The sequence below is a fragment of the Ursus maritimus genome, unplaced genomic scaffold (genome assembly GCF_017311325.1).
Source record: "Ursus maritimus isolate PB19 unplaced genomic scaffold, ASM1731132v1 scaffold_2, whole genome shotgun sequence".
Classification (NCBI taxonomy): domain Eukaryota; kingdom Metazoa; phylum Chordata; class Mammalia; order Carnivora; family Ursidae; genus Ursus; species Ursus maritimus.
In genome coordinates, this window is record NW_024424452.1 from 62,767,103 (window position 1) to 62,781,373 (window position 14,271).

At 35.1% G+C, this 14,271-nt stretch overlaps 1 protein-coding gene across 3 annotated transcripts in view; it reads right to left on the minus strand.

The window, feature by feature from the left end:
• KCNT2 (potassium sodium-activated channel subfamily T member 2) overlaps window positions 1-14,271 on the minus strand; it is a 344,368-nt gene that overhangs the window by 329,149 nt on the left and 948 nt on the right. The window lies entirely within an intron of this gene.

A 14,271-nucleotide genomic window follows, 5' to 3' on the forward strand; every position in this document is an offset into this window, starting at 1 on the left:
AGAATATCAAGCTGCATTGAACAAACATGGCAAATACTTTTTTCATATTTCCTCTCATTTCAAAACACGGATATCCTTCACCCTAATCCATTCTCAAATTTGTTGATGACACTTCCAAAGTTTTCTAATGTATTTTTTTTTTGCCATCTTCATTCTCCCTGCTCTACCTTTTTAGCCTATTAAAGTAGCTCAATCTTCCCACTTTTCTTTTCTCCAAACCCTTCCACATAGTTCCAAAAGAATAATTCCACTGGAGCTACAACCTTGACCATGCCACTTCCTTATTCAATACCTTTCAACAATTCCCCTGTCTACAAAAACAAAAACAAAAACAAAAAAAAATTGAACTCTTTCACTTGCCAATAAAATTCTCCTACAGTTTTCCCCCAAAACTATTAATACCTGTTATTTATCCTCATGTGTCCTATATTGTTTCCAATTTAGTCTGCTTATTGACTGTTTTCCTACATATGTCCTGCGGAAGATCCACTGTATTTTTGTGTTAGACACTACTACTTTATGTCTAATGAATGAATTCTAATATATAAAATTAACTTTCTCCCTAGAACTCACCAAGAAGCTTTTTTTTTTAATTTTGTTTATTTATTTGAGAGAGAGAGAGAAAGAGAGAGAGAACAAGCAAGAGCAGGGGGGAGGGGCAGAGGGAGAGGGAGAAGCATGCTTCCTCCTGAGCAAGGAGTCCAATGCGGGGCTCAATCCCAGGACCCGTGGATCACGACCCAAGCTGAAGGCAGACACTTAACCGACTGAGCCAACCAGGTGCCCCTCCAAGAAGCTTTTCCAATACTCCCATAGTACTGTCCCTTGTACCATGTTCTAATTTATATAGTAGTTATCTCGTATGTCTTATCTTTCCAAGACAACACAAGCTCAAGGATTGTGTGAGTGTGGGATCACATCTTTCAAGTACTTTTCATACATCATCACACCTCTATTGGAACACAATTTGGGATGCACAGAGGAGCCTCCCCTTACTTCATTATGTGAGTTTACTAAAAGGAAACATTACTTGCAACATGTTGCAGGGGGAATAGAATCAGCAAGTCAGAACAATTTTATAATGAACATCTTAATTAGTCTTTTTTTAAGCAAAATTTAATTATATAATTCCATAAGTGATTAGAATTTCTCTCTCCTACTTTCCATGTGGTAATAAAGCTACAAGTATAAAGAGATATAGACAAGCCTCTTTCTAGTACTGAAAAGGAATGAAGTTAAATCAAAAGTGGTCATACCACCATTATAAGTAGGTAATGATCTGATTTAGGAAACAGAATAATAATAGGAATATACATGTTTTAGAATAATGTGCCTTCTATTCAAAGACTCAGAACATGTTTAGATAACTATCACCGATACATTTCACATAGGTTTTTTATTCCTCAAGAAAATCATTCTATTCATATTAACATGGCAAAATTAAACACACTGTAAACTATTGTCAACACCGTTCTTCAATAAGAAAAAAATATTTTACAAGATTTAAGACAAAAAAACAACCCTCCTTCTGTTCATTCCAATTATGTAAGTATTGCTACCACTACCTTACTGAGCATGAGATGAAGTTGATCTTTCACACCTCCACAAGCCCCTTGGACGATGGCACCACTGGCTGTCAAACAGATTGATGGCTTTCACTGAGCTGCTCCCGATGCAAATTTCAGAATTCACTTTAACAGTCATTTGAACTGTCATCTTATGAATTATGGACTGAAGCACGTTCAGCTTCGCCATTTCCAAAGGAAAGCTCCTAGTGAATATCAAACTAGATGTGGGAAAGGCATTTCAAGTCAAATGATTTAAACTACCATACCTGGTTTTAGAATGAGCTTTTAAAAAAGCTCATGTTTCCATGAGGAAATGTAATCTCAAATTTAAATGACCTCCATTTTTACTATAATAATGTATATATGTATATAAGCAACACACATATATATTCACAGCTTTAACTTTTTTGTTCCTTTTAAAAGTGCCTTCCTTATATTACAGAACTGAAATTCTAGAAGTCTTTGTGTAAACTGCTTCGTTTAATAAATAAGAGGATCCAAAATGAACTGAAGACATGGCTTTTCTCCAAAAGGTTACATGTTGTACATAAAATAACATGAGAGTAATTGCAAAACAACATTAAAATAAGTAAACTATATTAAATAGCCTGATTTGGAAAATGTCTTTAGTAACTCTGGCTCTGTGTCCACCTAGAGGTCCACTCATGAAAAAGGGGATGACATGGACAGGAAGAGATGCAAGACAGCCTAAATTCATGGGATGATACAAGCAAAGAGCAGCAGGTATCAGCATGTGAGGTGAGGGGTGATTTCGGTGAATAACTGCAGTGATTAAATTTGAAAAAACAGTTTAGGAAGAATTAATCAAGTAATCAATTAATGAAAATCTTGAATATTGAACTCAGTGGCTTAAATTTCATATAATAAGCATTAGCTTTAAAACATGAATACATGTTAAAATCACATTTAAGAAGATTATGGTGAAGTTGCAAGAATTAAATGAGGATTGAGCTGGCGATGGGAGATTAGAGGTGGGATGCATAGAACAGACTTGGAACCATGAAGCATGCTGACAAGTGTTCTATTCATTTCAATAAAAGAGAGTGAAAGCCTATCAAAAAAGAATACATGGAGATCAAGAACGTAGGAAAGCAAGCAAAAAAACAGCACAAAACCACTGCAAACTTTTGAAATGGAGAATTCAGAAAGACTACAGTGAAATTGGTGGTGAGAGGTAAGTTGAAAAAATATTGTAGTTTGGGGTTACTTTTTTTTTTTTTTGGACAGAGATAGAGAGAGCCAGCGAGAGAAGGAACACAAGCAGGGGGAGTGGGAGAGGAAGAAGCAGGCTCATAGCGGAGGAGCCTGATGTGGCTCGATCCCATAACGCCAGGATCACGCCCTGAGCCGAAGGCAGACGCTTAACCGCTGTGCCACCCAGGCGCCCCTAGTTTGGGGTTACTTTTATCAATTACTTACCAACCAGAAGTCTGCTATATAATTATGTCCTTAACATATATCTCTATGTATGTATATGTAAATATATAAAGCTACATAAATAAATACTTACAAAGTCTTAGTGGAACGTTAAATTCAATGATATTTACTTTAGGCATTTGTGTGAAAAGAAAATAAATGAATTAATCCAATGTGAGGAGGTGAGAATGACCACAATTCGGTCTTGTTTTTTGGTTAGAATCTTTGTACACTCTCCATAAAGCAATGCCCATTCCAGCCTCTACTGACAATCTTTACACCTCAGGTGTGCAATGAAGAATATAATTCTTTGCTTTTCTTAATTATTAATCAAATCCATTTATATTTTTTAAGTTTTGGGGGGGTATTTTTAGTTTAACTAAATTTAGTTTTGTGAATGCATTCATGTTTTTAAAACTATCATGAAATAGGCCATGTTTGGTTTTGATGCTCTCCCCATTTCCTTTATGTGAATCTTTTAATTGAAATTTAGTTGATGTACAATGTCATACTAGTTTCAGGTGTACAACATAGTGATTCATCAATTTTATATGTTATGCAACGCTCATCATGATAAGTGTAGTTACCATCTTACCATACAACATTATTACAGTATTAGTGACTATATCCCGTATGCTGTACTTTTCTTCCCTGTGATTTAATTTTATAACTGGAAGTTTGTACCTCTTAACCCTCTTCACCTATTTCACCTGCCTTCCCAAACGCCTGCAGCAAAAGCCAGGTTGCCCTCTGTATTGATGAGTCTGTTTCTGTTTTTGTTTGTTCATTCATTTAGTTTTTTTAGATGCCACATATAAGTGAAATCATATGGTATTTGTCTTTCTCTGTCTGATTTTTTTCACTTAGCATAATACCCTCTAGGTCCATTCATGTTGTCACTAATGGCAAGATTTCATTCTCTTTTATGGCTAAGTAATGTTACAGTGTGTGAGTGTGTGTGTGTGTGTGTGTGTGGTGTGTGTGTGTAAATTTTTATCCATTTATCTACTGATGGACACTTAGGTTGCTTCTATATCTTGGCTATTGTAAATGATGCTGCAATAAACACAGGGGAGCACATATCTTTTCTAATTAGTGTTTTGTTTTCTTTGGGCAAATACCCAATAGTGGAATTACTGGATTAAAAGGCATTTCTAATTATTTGAGGAAGCTCCGTTTTCCACAGTGGCTACACCAATTTACATTCCCACCAACAGTGCACGAGTGTTCCCCTTTTTCCGCATCCTGGCCAACATTTGTCATTTCTTGTCATTTTGATACTATTCATTCTGACTGATGTGAGGTGATATCTCATTGTGGTTTTGATTTGCATTTCCCCGATGATGAGTGATGTTGAGCATCTTGTCATGTGTCTGTTGGTCACCTGCATGTTTTCTGTGGCAAAAAGTCTATTCAGGCCCCCTGTTCATTTTTATTTGGATTATTTTGGTTTCTTTGGTATTTGACTTGTATGAGTTCTTTATATATTTTGGATATCAACCCCTTATTGGATATACCATTTGCAAATATCTTCTCTCATTCAGTAGGCTGCCTTTTCATCTTCTTGATGGTTTCCTTCACTGCGCAAAAGCTTTTCAGTTTGATGTAGTCTATTTTTGCTTTTTTTTCCCTTGTCTTAGGAGACATATTCAGAAAAATGTTGCTAAGGTCAATGTCTAAGTGATTACTGCCTATTTTTTTTAGGGGTTTTATGGTTTCAGGTCTTACATATAGGTCTTCCATCCATTTCCAGTTAATTATTGTATATAGTGTAAGAGAGTGGCCCGGTTTCATTCTTTTGCATGTAGCTGTCCAGTCTTCCCAACATTTATTGAAGAGACTGTCTTTTTCCTGTTTCACATCTTTGCCTCCTCTGTAGTAGATGAACTGATCGCATACATGCGGGTTTATTTCTGGGCCTTCTATCCTGTTCCATTGATCTATGTGTCTATTTTTGTGACAGTATCATACTGTTTTGACTACTATGGCTTTGTAGCATGTCTTGAAATCTGGAATTGTGATACCTCCAGCTTTGGTTATGCAAGGTCTTTTGTGGTTTCATTTAAATTTTAGGATTATTGGTTCTAGTTCTGTGAAAAACCCTATTGGTATATTGACAGGGAGTGCACTGAATCTATAGATTGCCTTGAGTAGTATAGACCAATAAAAAAGGTTTTAACAAAGATACATGAAAGGCTCATAATCCATCAGTAATCTCAAGTGTTTTCCGTTTTTGTCCTACAAGATATAACTGAAATACATTTATAAGTGTCCTGAAAAATCTACTTCAAGTGAGTAGTTCTTTCTAGTTATATCAGTACCTGTCAATGAGGATGTTACAAAAGCCTTATGAAACTTGCTATTCTTTTATGATAGGAGAGTGCATGAGGATACCATACAGTAACGGAAGATCCATGGGAGCAATGTCCTTTCAATCTGAACACCAAGGAAAGCTGTATTTCTCTTGAATTACTAGTATATTTCTCATCTTATGCAACTGATCATGTCTTCTTTGCTCTGGCTAATTTTGTGGCCCATTTCCAGGAATGATATAGGAACTCACAGAATTCACATTGTGCACCAACTCTACACCTGATTTGGATTTTTCCCCTTATTATCTTATCTCTCTGCTGTATTTTCTATTTATTTTAAGCTATTACATGTATTTATAGGAACCATTGCAAATTTTCTTTGGAATAGATGAAACTCATAGGTAGGGCTAAGTGTTAAGCTCACAGTCAATAACTTCACATTACCCCATTTAAACCTCATAGCATCTCCGCAAGAGAGTTTTCATTATCACCAGTAGAGTGGTTGAGAAAATTAATTTCACCCAGGTACAAATACCTTACAGAGTAGAAGTATAAGTAGGAAACTCAAAAGTTCTACCAAAGAACATCAAAAAACAAACAAACAAAACACCATATCTAAAGAAAGTAATTATAGATTAACTAAAGTAGCAATGACTCTGGGAAATGGATGACCTTAGCCAAAGCTTCCTAAGTGAATGCTTTAAGAGTATTGGTAAGTTAATTATATGATCTCCTATGATGCCTTTCTGATTCATCCACATTCTGGTTTTGTTTAAACAAACAAATAAAATCTGTTTTAGTTGTTTTACTAATTTCCTATTTTAATCCACTCTCTCCAGACTGTCAAAAGAACAATGCTTTATATTTAAAGAAAAATTTTCTCCCAGAAAATATTACCATCTTTGAAAATTCCCTAGTTTTTCTTTTGAATTAATTATTGCAATATGGGCCCAGAGCAATATAGATGCTATATGATTTTTTTCTACATTTAAAAGCCTTTACATTTGTTTACATTTTGTCCTGTTAATTAGTAACATTAAATCACATCTGTTTACATTATAAACATAGTTGATGGGCATAATAATCAGATTCGGGTTCTACCTCTTGTGATTATGTAACTTGGAACAAGCTATGTATTTCTGTACCTCAGATAATTCATTATAAAAAGGGGAAAACAACAGAATTCCTCAAGCTGGTGTGAAGATTAAATAAAATAACACATGTAACACATTTAGAACAATACGTGGCATGCATTCAGCTCTTGATAAATGTTCCCTGCCTTTATAAGTACTAATGCAGTATCATCCATTTTCACTTGATCTTCTGTATTTTCAGCAAAAATTGGTTAAATGCACATGAACCCTTGTGGAGAGATAGGCAAGAAAAAGAAACAAAATACTGAAAGCTTCCATTTATAATTTGCCAAAATAATCACCACATGTTATGGCAGTGACTAAAGTCATTGCCATCACTCCTAACTGGTACTTGTGCAGCTTACCAATCACCCTATCTGATTCCTAGGGGATCGAGTGGTATTTCAGTTTTTTGACAGGCCTGAGACAGCAGGCTGTCCATTATTAAACCACACATCTGGTCCTTGTTGTTAATAACTGGTTGTTTGCAATATGTGGACAATCTACAAGTTTTCCCACAGGGAGTCAAATGAGGTTGAAATGCGTTAATCCTCTTTTATCCTTGTTCACATACTGATTTAAAAGATGGGCTAAGTGTGCCCCTGTATTAACAATTCATCTTTATGATTTGATGCAAAGTCCAGTGCAAGAAAGCCAAGAACAAGCAGTCTTTTATTTCTTAGATTCACTGTTTTTTGGCTTTGTATGCAAAATCCATTTCTTATACATATTTACATACTGTGAAAATTGGAAGTAATACAGCTCTGAGTTCAAGGAATTCATACACAGAGGGCATGATGTTCACTCTTTAAAGCCATGCCATAATTGCAGGAGTGCAGAGTACTAAAGCACAGCTCCAAAGAGAAGCCCAGTGAAAACTCGAAACAGGAAAGGGTCAAAGAGTGAAGGACTTGCTGCCAGCCACAGTCCCCTGCAGACCAGCCAAGCCTGACAGCCAGGGTTTCTGTTTCTGTTTACCTTTACTACTTCTATTTGTCAGAAAAAGATAAAGATAAATATGATTGATCCAAGAGAAAATTGTGGAAAGAAATCTCACTGTCCTCAGTCCCCCTCTTTTCTCCCATACCCAGGAGCATTTCCTCCCTTTCCTTTCAGGCAACTAGGGCTTTTACAGCCTCTGATTCACTCTCCAGCTCCAAACCCATCTCTACTTCCCAGGCAAAGGAGACAAATAAATCTAATACCACTGGTGCACTGAATTAGTTTACATAAATGATTTATTTTTTCTCTTGAAATTATACTACATCTTAGATTCTCTTTAAGAGTCTGCTTGTTATAGTTATATCTAGTTACTGAGGAATCAAGTTCAGATATTTCTAATCCACTCTTATGCTTCCAAATGATCAGATGCAAAGAACCCAATGCCAATTTCACAGCGCTTTCTTTGCCTTCACAGAGCTGGGGTTTTTTATTTATCTGCCCCAAGCAAGCACATGGTCACTCTGCTATGAGATATATGCCAATCAGACATTTCTGGCCCTGCTGACCCGTATCTACTCTACCCCTCCAGGACATCACTTACATCTCACTTTCTACAACTCCACACAACCACTTCTGAATTTGTACTGAGGATGAGATGTTATCAGTGCCTTGTCTTCTCACTCTGTGCTCCAAATGACTTTCTCTCACATTGCAACTTTATTGCTATCTGATGATTAAGATCCTTGTGAAAGGAATTGGTTTTTTCATAATCTATTAAAAAAATAAAAATAGGGGCACCTGGGTGGCTCAGTCAGTTAAGCATCTACCTTCCGCTCAGGCCATGATCCTTGGGATCGAGCCCACATCAGGCTCCCTGCTCAGCGGGGAGCCTGGTTCTCCCTCTCACTCTGCCTGCTGCTTCCCCTGTTTGTGCATGCTCTCTCTCTCTCAAAATAAAATCTTTTAAAAAAATACAAATAAATACCCATATTGAGTCAAGGACTGTCAAAAAGTAGAAGTAATGGTCTTTCTGGATCATTATCTACTACTTTAATTTTAATTAGCAATTTAATTCTCATCAACGCATTAGCTCAAAAACATCTTGATCTAATGTATTAAATATTGCTCACATGGGGTGCCTGACTGGCTCAGGGGGAAAAGCATGCAACCCTTGATCTGGGGGTCATGAGTGTGAGCCCCATGCTGGGTGTAGAGATTACTTAAATAAATAAACAAGCAAACAAACAAACTTCAAAAAAAAATAAATAAATATTGCTCAAGAGGTCAAACTAACTTAATTTCAAACTATAAATATATAAAGCCACTGGTTAGATTTCACTGAAAAAGTATTTCTTTTTGCTCCATTTTCTAAAGATAACTTAGATAAGGATGGTGTAAAAGTAAGACAACATTGGCAATACATAAATATGCTGATAAAAACAGATGAACGACCAAGGACAAAGCGATTTATGAACATGTAACACATTTTAATAAACAAGAACATGATTCGGAAAAGCCAATAAAAATACCACATCCACTATTAACAATAAGAAAATAAAAGCATGGCCTAAGCTACAGATACACATTATGACTAAATATACCGTTAGTTTAATTTTTATTTTGTACTAATAATGAAGAGGAAAGCTCTAAGTGTTTAGCCTTCATTTGTATTATTTCCTATACTAACTTTCAAATACATTTTTGCAGAAGTTGAGTTATGTTACTAACAGAGAAGGGCAAAAGTGTGTTAATAATTTTGGAAAAACAAGTTAGCTGAAATCATTTTCTTCATCATCCAAAAAGAAGTATGTTTTGCACCCATCCTCAAGACGAACTTGAAGCTGCCATTGAGAAACTATTTAGTAGAAAGTTTAATCTCCTTGGGGCACCTGGGTGGCTCAGTCAGTTAAGCATCTGACTCTTGATTTCGGCTTAGGTCATGATCTCAGGGTCATAAGATCGAGCCCCACATCAGGGTCCATGCCAAGCATGGAGACTGCTTAAGATTCTCTCTCTCCCTTTCCCTCTGCCCCAGTACCCCTCCCTCTCTAAAAAAAAAAAAGAAAAAGAAAGAAGAAAGAAAAGAAAGAAAGAAAGAAAGAAAGAAAGAAAGAAAGAAGGAAAGAAAGAAAGAAAAGTTTAATCTCCTTAAAATGTCACATAACTTATACAGAAAATGAAATTTCTACATTCTAAACTTCCTTATTCAAGACTTCTTATATGTAAAAGTACTCTGAAAAGTTACAAGTGTAATACTCACTGAAGAGGTATTACTAACACATAAGCATATATAGAAAGTGGAGATATATATATATGAGAGTGGGTAAATGGTGCCAACTTTAAAAATAAATTCCATGTAAGTAAGTAAGTAAATAAAAAAAGTCTATGTAATCTGAAAAGCCACATTTCAATTATAAGATCAGGTCAAAAGAAAGAAGTCAAACACATTTTTACATAAAATATTAATGTCTGAATTCTTATAACTACTGATAAACGAAAATTATTAAAAATGTATATTTCTCTTCATTTTACGTATTACACTATATATATATCTAAAGTCATTTTTTGCACCATTACCTAATTCAGCAGTAGGTAATTTTTTTTTAAATTTCCTTATTCATGGAGCTTTCCCTTAATATAATAGACAGGGTTAAGAAATACAGCATTATCTAGATTCTCTGAACAGTAAATGCTTAAACCATTTTTATAGATATTGCATGTGCAAAGTTGATTCCACTATGTATTTAAACAGTAAAAATAATATTTGATTCGTTTTACTAACACAAAATACTTTAAAAGTGTATTTAAACCCGAACTTACAAGTTTAGAATAAGTACTTTACATCAAATGGCAACTTTTCAAAATAATATATACTTTTATTAAGGGAGATAAAATTGGTAGGTTATGTAAATGTGCCATTCCCAACCCATTCTTCCAATTTAACTTTATTATGTAAATTAATATATTTGCATTGTATGATATCTAAAATTACACATACTCCAAAAGCTACCCAAACATTTTCGCCATTTTATAAATACCTCTTAAACTATTAATTCATTGAATTGCACTCTTTGTTCAAATCCTTTTATGTTTTCAATTACTACTGCATTAGGTGACTTGCTTACATTACTTTTAAATGCCACCTATAAAATATGAAAGATAACGCTTAAAATTACTGGAGTTGAAACAACTGCCTGGATATTTGAAAACTGAATGATGTTAATTAAATAAAAGCCCTACTCCTGTATGACTGCAACTAAGAATTATCCACTAACAGTAATTTATCAACAGTCATGACAATTTATCCACATCAAGTGCATTGTGTTCCAAATTTTAAAATTACTAAGTCATGATGAAGATGAGAAGGGCTTGTTCTAACTGTCTTAAGGCATTTAAAATTTGAAATTTACCAACACTTAACTGCAAGAGAACATTCTAAATCTCTATTGTTTTATGAATCATTGAAATATTAAAACAGAAAATAGATATGAACACTGGAACAATTCTACATATTACAGAATGGCTTCCATATAAACTAGTTAAATTCAGTGTCTAGTCATATTACTTTTAACCATAAAGTAACTCTAAAGATACTAAGTATCCTAAACATTAGATTCAAAATATATAGAATATTTTGAGCCATCCCTAATACAGTGACTTCAGCTACTTTATTTTCAAGCAACACTGACTATCCTACAAAGGGTGTATGATCTTCTTGACGGTCTCAAAATTGAAATTCTGCAAAAACATTATCATAGCATAAACAATACCGTCAATATTCAGGAGGGGAGCTTATCTCTAAACATATCTGTGAACACCTCCTGACCAAGCACTGCTTCACATTCTTGCTTACATTCGTCTTAAAACCTAACTTAATAAGGCCCTGAGATGCAGCATGTAGTCAAATATTAGCTGAATGGATAAATGACCATTAAGAAATATTTCATGAGCCACTTGAATTAGATTTTTGTGTTTTATTCAGGATGCCAAAGAAATAAACGTGAGTCATAAGTGCAGCAGACATCTCTAGGAATTAGCAGTGTTCTCATTTAGCAACTCTCAAAGTTATTTCATGGCCTTAAAGAACTAATGTTATTCATGTGCTAAATGTGCAGTTCTCTGCAATGCCATGTCTAACTCTGTTCCTTTATGTCCTACTCAGAAAAGGTTATCAGAATGCAAATCAGGGAGAGGGAATTATGTAAAGATGACATTGATACATACGCACACACACGAAGTGTATACATATATGTGTCACATGTACATTACATATGCACTTAAGCATGTGTTTCCCTACTAAAAGGTGGTAAATTTAAGTGGACTATCCAAGGTTAGTTCACAGAAAATCTATGGTATAGAGACCACCAAAATTCTCTCTTTCACCACACTCCTGCACATCTATCATATGCTTTACTCATTTTCACATGACAGTCAATCATGCTCTATTAAGATTTAAAATTTTTTTTACTTTATTTTTTTAAAGATTTTATTTATTTATTTATTTGTCAGAGAGAGAGAGAGCACGAGTGGGGTGAGGGGCAGAGGAAGAAGCAGGCTCTCCGCTGAGCAAAGAGCTCGATGTGGGACTTGATTCCAGGACCTTGGGGTCATGACCTGAGCCGAAGGCAGATGCTTACCAACTAAGCCACCCAGGTGTCCCTTAACTTAAAATTCTTAACATGAAGAGCAAGGTAAAACTGTCTACTTTCCCATCAGCTGATTCCTCCATCATTTCTAGGATGTGACTCTAGATGGAGAAGATACCCAATCCTGGTTCAGATTCCCCCAGAAGCATACCTTAAGATAAGGATTGGAGCATAAGTAGTTTATTTGGGAACTGATCCCAGAAAATACCAGTAGGGGAAGGAGGGAAGAAAGCCAATAAAGCTTGTAATATCAAACCAATTACAGGCAACTGGAGCTAGTCCCATTGGACACAGTGTAGAACATGTTTCAGAATTATCCCAACCAAGGAGTTAGAAAGCTAACGCATCTATCTAACAATTCCTTATTTACTCATTTACTCAGTGGCTCTTTGAGCTTGTTCTCCAAGACCTGGGGAGCCCCTGAGACTGGGCCGGGGGGCGGGGGGGGGGGGGGCAGGTACAAAACAAAAAATAAAAACTTCAGGCAGAGAATATTCATAGAAAATGCCTAGAGAATATGGACAAAGCTCTAAATGCATCTGTTGGTATAAACCATCCACCTATTCTTCTATGAAAGAATGTTTTCTCTTCAGCTCCAAGGAACTGAGTCCATGATAACTGAGTCGAATAAGAAGGCTACTCAGACTCAGTTGCAAAGAGGAACAATAAAGACAAAAGAGATGACTTTACTTACTGCAGATTAATTTAGAATTCTGAAGAAAAATAAGGAAAAGAATTGAAAACTGCTAATTAGAAGTGAAGAAGGGAACTAACATTTAATGAGCACCTAAACTGTGCTAGATGCTGCAAAATTATTCTTACAAATTCAAACAAATTAATTGGAAAGAATTTAGGAGCTTCTTAAGGAATCTGAGTCACAAAGAACAAAACTGAAGTGTCATATTTGCACTTATAAGATATATTACCAGGATAAGCATTTAATTTCCCAGAAACTTAGTTACTGGTTCCTAAAATACACACATACACACATAAACCCTTACAGACACACACACACAGACACACACACACACACATACATACATACACACACACCATTAGCATAATTAACATATTAGACTAGCCAGTGCTTAGTGCCAACTAAGCGTTAATTTTCTACTTTACAGAAATAAGATTATTGAATTTCACTGTGGTCGAATGACTTGCCCAAGGAGACTCAAATAATGAGAAAATAAGCAAAGGATCGAAGGCTGAGTCACAATTAACCCAAGGATCTTGCCGTCAAAGAAGGACAACAAATGGAACCAAAACTAAATATTGAGATTTCATGAAGCCACAAAATCAGTCAATTGGATGAACAATTTTTTTAATGTCTAATACCTCATTTTAATAGTAAAGATGGCCCAGATTTTAAGTTAAACTTAGGCTAGCATAAACTTCTATTATAATAGATATTTTAACTAAATGTATAAAACTTTTTTTAATATAGCAGTGACTTACTTGAGTAGTACTCAACTAACCAAGATTCCTAATTACTGAATATATCTTCAGCACCCTTAGAAAAATGAAGGGAACCTCATGAACAATTAACATCTTGGATACAATATTAAAAAACAAACAATATTATCACTACCAAGTCCAAAATATATCCTCTGTGAATTCGGTCCATCTCACACTTTCTAAAGTGAGGATTTCTATTCTACATAATGATCCTAAGGTCCTGAAGTAATAAATATAGATGTCATCCCTATAATCATGATGGTGCATTTGATAAGCCATTTAACCAGGCTAATACAGTTTATCTAAATGTCAACTAGCTTTGTGATTTGTTTAAATATTCATTTCCTTATCTTCAGTCACCCAGAACACCTTACTTTCCAAGCACACTGGTAAACCAGCATTTGTTCTTTTAATTCTGAATCATGTGTTTTGTCTTAAAAAAAGAGGTCTCATTGAAATATTATCCTCTGAGAAACATCCATATCCCTTTAAATTACTAATATGAGACCAAAGAAGTGCAAAATTGATGCCCAAGATAAAAGCCTCTGTATGCAGAGACAGCAGTTGGTACTGGGAGTTGAAATGGTGAGGAAGAGAAGGAGAGTATTTGCCCAGTGCTGAATGGGGATGAGATTTTTGAATAGGACTAATAATGGATCTTTTATGTAATTAAAATAGAACATTAATACCAAACTGAACTTCAAGGATATATTTCAATTAAGAGCCTAGTTAGTATGCATAGATCATTTAAAAACAAAAATATATGGCATGTGAT